This window comes from Carcharhinus amblyrhynchos, chromosome 2 (assembly GCF_965287045.1).
Source record: "Carcharhinus amblyrhynchos chromosome 2, sCarAmb.v2.hapA, whole genome shotgun sequence".
Lineage (NCBI taxonomy): Eukaryota > Metazoa > Chordata > Chondrichthyes > Carcharhiniformes > Carcharhinidae > Carcharhinus > Carcharhinus amblyrhynchos.
This window is the reverse complement of record NC_137325.1, coordinates 12,807,786-12,813,785: the sequence shown is the minus strand read 5'-3', so window position 1 is coordinate 12,813,785 and position 6,000 is coordinate 12,807,786.

The following is a 6,000-nucleotide window of genomic DNA, read 5'->3' as shown; positions in this document are numbered from 1 at the left end:
TCCAGCTCAATAAGGTTTAGATCACCTGACCACCTTCCTGATGAAGCTGAAATTCATACAGAGGGGAAGCAATGGCCTAGTGGTATTGTCACTAGGCTATTAATCCAGAAATTCAGCTAATATTCTGGAGGCTCGGGTCCAAATCCCACCATGGCAGATGCTGAAATTTGAATTCAATTAAAAGAACAGTAACGATGATCATGAGACCATTGCCGATTGTCGTAAAAACCCATCTGGTTCACTAATATCCTTTAGGGAAGGAAATCTACCATCCTTACCTGGTCTGGCCTACATGTGACTCCAAAGCCACAGCAACGTGGTTGACTCTCAACTGCTCTCCAAGAGCAACTAGGGATGGACAATAAATGCTGGACCAGCCACAAATGCCCATGTCCCACGAATGAATAAATGAGAAAAAAAGAAATATTCCAACAGAAAGCCTCGCTCCTGAAGTCACAACTCAGGATGTTGATCATTTGCAGAAGTCAGACTGATAGCAAACACCCAGCTACTGGGTGTCTGGGTGAAAGCAGAGGGTTGTCAACCTAAACATACGCCAGCCTTAAGCCAGAAACAAAATGGTAATACAAAGTAGTATTTGTGGAACTTGGGTGATACCAGTTTTATTGCACCACAAATTTCAACCTTGCGAGGGGCAAGGTTTAAAGGAGATGTACGAGGCAAGTTTTTTTTACAGAGGGTGGTAGGTGCCTGGAACTCGCTGCTAGGAGAGGTAGTAGAAGTAGATATGATAGTGATTTTTAAGGGGCACCCAGTCAAATACATGGATAGGATGGGAATAGACGGATATGGTCCCCAGAAGGGTTGGGTGTTTTAGTTCGGTCGGGCAGCATGATTGGTGCAGGCTTGGAGGGCCGAAGGGCCCGTTCTTGTGCTGTAATTTTCTCTGTTCTTTTGGTCTTTTGGTGAAGCTTGAAGACCTGTCCTGCTACAGTTTGCCCACAGGGACCCATGTGTTTGTCAGAACTCCAGCTACCTCCTCTAACATTGTGGTCTAATGAATCCTGCACTGAACAGTGCTATCAGGATATGACTGAGAATTTAAATTAGCCCAACTCCACTCGCACTCTTCAGACATTCAGCTATCATTTCACTGATCCATTTCCTGCAGTATTTTTATTTGCCATTCTTGACTCGGTAACTAAAAGTTATGATGTGGAGATGCCAGTGTTGGATTGGGGTAAACACAGTCAGAAGTCTCACAACACCAGGTTGAAGTCTTGGCTTGTGCTACCAAATAAACCTGTTGGACTTTAAACTGGTGTTGTGAGACTTCTTACTAAATAAAAGTTGCCATGTTTGAAAGAGGAATCAATCAAAATCAAAAGGCCATACTTTCCAAACACATTCAATTTGTTCATTCAGTGTTTTCTTTTAATAATTTTTAACAGGCAATCATGGATTACTATTATTACCTGATCTCTGTGGCAGGTAGTTGTGGCTAAAGCCCACTCCACAAACTTGAGCACATTATCTAGACTGATGTTTTATTGCAGTACTGTGAGAGTTTGATTTGATTTATTATGATCACATGTATAAACATACTGTGAAAAGTATTGTTTCTTGTACACTATACAGACAAAGCGTACCGTTCATAGAGAAGGAAAAGAGAGAGTGCAGAATGTAGCCGTAGCTAGGGCGAAGAGGAAGATCAACATAATGTAAAGTAAGCCATTCAAAAGTCTGACAGCAGCAGAGAAGCTGTTCTTGAGTCAGTTGGTACGTGACCTCAGATTTTTGTATCTTTTTCCCGACGGAAGAAGGTGGAAGAGAGTATGTCCAGGATGTGTGCGGTCCTTAATTATCATGGCTGCTTTTCCAAGGCAGCGAGAAGTGTAGACAGAATCAATGGATGGGGGGCTGGTTTGTGTGATGGACTGGGCTTTGTTCATGACCCCGTGCAGTTTCTTGTGGTCTTAGGCAGTGCAGGAGCCATATCAAGCTGTGATACAACCAGAAAGAATGCTTTCTATGTACTAGTTTCTAGTGTTGTACTGTTGCCTTTCAAATGAGACCTAAAAGACCCTGTAGCACATTTGAAAAGCAGAGGAATTCTCTCTGTGTTCCCGCCAACATTTATCTCTCAGGTAACCTTCAGTAAAGCAGATTATCCAGTCATCATCCTGCTGCGCTTTTGGGATCTTGCTGCACACAACTTGGTTGCTGCTTTTCCTTCATTACACCAGCGACTACACTTCAAAAAGTACTTAATTGGCTGCAAAGCATTTTGGGACAACTCAAAGATGTGACAGAAATATTGGATTTTACATTTTTTAATGTCGCCAATCAGGTTCTTTTTATTTCAAGGTCTCAAGAGACCTTGGGGGGATTTTCCAGCCCCCACCCTCTGCCCGCTCCTCTGACGGTGGAGGCAGTGTGCCATTGACCAGGGACAGGCCGCCATTGGGCAGCGGCAAGATTTTCCAGTCTCACCCCTCACCCTCCACTGCCGAGGAACACCTTCAGTGCAACTGGAAGATCTTCCTGGTAGGAAGGGCTGGAAAATTTCAGCCCTCAACTTTGACCTGTTAATTTCAAGAGTCAGGGAGAACTTTGGAACATGTTGGTTATTTTGAGCATTTGTAGTTTGTAGAACTCAGCATAGGGTGTCTATATGTCAAAATGCAATGTTCTTCCTCCTTACAATGTTTTTTTTGAAATTCAAATGATTTATGTAAGTTATGTGTTCACTTTCACTTAAATTGATAAAATTGCGCTTGTCTGCTTATGGGCAGCAACATCTATGGTTTTGGTTCAACTGGAAACAAAATAGTGCATCAAGAACAGTTTTCCTTTTAAGTAATCATAGAATCCTACCGTGCAGAAGGAGGCCATTCAGCCCATCACATCTGTGCCAATCACAGTCCCACCCAGGCTCTATTCCCATAACCCTATGCATTTACCCTAGCCAGTCCCCCTGACACTAAGGGACAATTTAGCATGGCCAATGCACCTAACCAGTATGACTTTTGAACTGTGGGAGGAAACCGGAGCACCCGGAGGAAACCCACGCAGACATGGGGAGAAGGTGCATACTCCACACAGACAGTGAACCAAGGCGGGCATTGAACCTGGGTCCCTGGCACTGTAAGGCAGCACTATTGTGCTGCCCTCAGCAAAAAGGTGTGTGAAAAATATCTGTTCTAGCAACTTTTGTAGAAAATGTATAAACAAAACTTTTGAGCAATATAGGCTTTTCTGTGCATTTATTAAAGTATATTTACACATAAAACAGCAAACTCACTACCTTTGTATTAAAGGGTTAATTTTCCACTTTGCTCTTTGACACCGACCAGGAACTATTATCAGAGAGCTGCCACTCCCAGCCTATGGTTATCTGTATGTTAATGTTAAATGGAGCTCCACAGAATGGGCATGAACAATTTCCAGATATGTTCTCAAAGTGTACCAGAAGCAGAAGTTTTATCCTTAACTGTTATAACAAGGATAGGAATTGCTAACACTGGGAAAGGGAGAGGGCAGTGTACCCAAAGTGCTACAGATTGGATTCAGGACAATTCTGAAGGATGTTAAAAGTGTCTAAGCCAGATGACAAAGTGTGAAACAAGATGTGGACTTTTCGTTGCTCATGAGTTTATTCACAGGATACAGCATTACAAATCTCTGCCTCATAACTGCCAAATCAGTGTCCCCCCCAGATTCTCTTCATACTCTTTTGAGTACACCAATAAAATAGACTAATTAACAAATTGATTAATTAAATAAATTGACAGCTCAGTAAAGGAAAACTCTAACAAAGGCAGAAGTTTAAAGGATGATGCACTCCAGTCCCTGTGCTGCTCATCAGGTATGGATGGCCTGAGGCATATCGGCGGATACTGTGTGCTCCCTCTCCACTCTCTCTTCGTAGGAGTGGCACAGTGGTTAGCACTGCTGCCTGTCAGCGCCAGGGACCAAGGTTTGATTCCTGGCTTGGGTCATTGTCTGTATGGAGTTTGCACATTCTCCCCATGTCTGCATGGGTTTCCTCTGAGTACTCCCATTTCCTCCCACAGTTGGAAAGACCTGATTAGGTGCACTGGCTATGCTAAATTCTCCCTCAGTGTACCCGAACAGACACTGGAGTGTGGCGACTAGGAGATTTTCACAGTAACTTCATTGCTGTGTTAATGTAAGCCTACATGTGACACTAATGAATAAATTGGATGTTCCCCTGCTGACACCAGCTTCTCTTTAAACATGCTTTCAGTACTCAAAACAATGCCCACCACCTGTGTATCTTTAACAACATAATCAAACAACCTGCCTCATCTTGTCAGCTTGGCTCTTGTTTGTCCCTCTCGCGGGGACCTTGAATTGGATTCCATTTGAATTTGTTTTTTTTTGGATGGAATGATCTTAATTTTAAAAATCAACCAATCATTAACAAAAGATGCCACATGTGAAGAAGGCTATTCCTCAGGGGGACAAGGGAAAACGTCAATTTGATACCCTTCTCCTACTTCCCCAATACGACAATATTTCACAGCTCAGTGTTGCCAAATGCTGCAACTTACAATGCTCCAAAACTCCTTTATTAAGTCTCGCTGGATTGCCAGGTTCTGGTACCTGCTCATTGTTCCCAAATTCCTTGATCAGATTCCCACCAATCTTCCCTCATCCTGGGATCCCGCCAAAACCTCTCCCCACCCCAATTTCCCTAATGTGTTATGACAAAAATGGGATGGGTCTAGAAGTGTTTTGTTACATCACATGTATTACATGATCAACTAAAGCAATGATGAATTCCGATACCAGTGTCCAGATCCCTTTCCCAGTGCGGCAACGATTACTGATTAGCCTATAGCCCCATAATACTAGTTAACACAACAGCCTTAATGTTATAATCTCTCATTCACCATGAGCAATGACAAAGGAGGTTTTCATATTGCATAACAAATTGAATTTGCCATTTTAAGTCAAATATTTGGGTTGAATTTGCCCATGTTCTAAAGGATCCTAGCATTGGGACCAAATAGGGGTTCTGAGCCCAAATTTCCTGGCAGCAAAATCTATGCAACAGTCATATAACTAACCACCTCCAAGCTGCCTGTTCAATTAGACAGGCAGGCTCTCACTGGAGACCCACAGGGCTGAGAGAGATGGACACTGCCTGGGCAAGCCAAAGACCACAAGGGACATGGAGGTGTCCTCAATAGCCTGCAAAGCAGTGCAGAAATTGGCAGCATCGAGGCTGGCAGGTCCAGTGGGATGGAGGAGAGGATCTACGTTGGATTGGGATCCGCCAGGAATTGAGTCTTTCAAACTCAAAATCCCCATTGGAGGAGCATGCAGTCTCTGGCTCTGATGGGACTTGAGCCTGCCAGAGAGACTGCCATTGAGCTGGCATCTTCCACATGCAGCAGGGGACCACTCTACCAGTGGCAAAGCTCCAAGAAGGGCCACAAAATATCCCATAAATAGGGCCTCCAGCTCCTTAAATTTGTTACCCATTTCCATGGTTCAGACAGCCAGTTCTCTTTGCAAGCCACATAGGAAACATCCCCTGCGTGGTAGGGGGGGGGGGGGGGGGGAGCAATCCCAACATGGCTTCCTTTATTATCCTGGTCCCACCTCAACCCCTTGTCCCCATGGCTGGGAAAATCCTGTCCTTTAAGTCTGCAGTTGATACTAAAAATGGGAGACAGGTAAATGGGTCAATTAGTGGCAGATGCAGTTCAGTGTGAACAAATACAAATAAAGGTGTTTGACGGATTGATACCTAACATCCCACCCCTGACATATTTCTGATATGTAGATGATGTGTTTTCTGTCCTGTTATGGACAATGTCTAGTTCTAAGTTGAATTTACCGATATAATATATATACATATATATATGTAAAAAAGAGTGTGTGCATGTGTTAAGAAAGGTGTAAATGATTTCATGTTAGACAAATGAAAACCAGAAATTACGACAGACAAATCTCTGCTATGGTTAGAAAGAAATGCAGCTGGGAAAAAACATAAAGGCAGATATG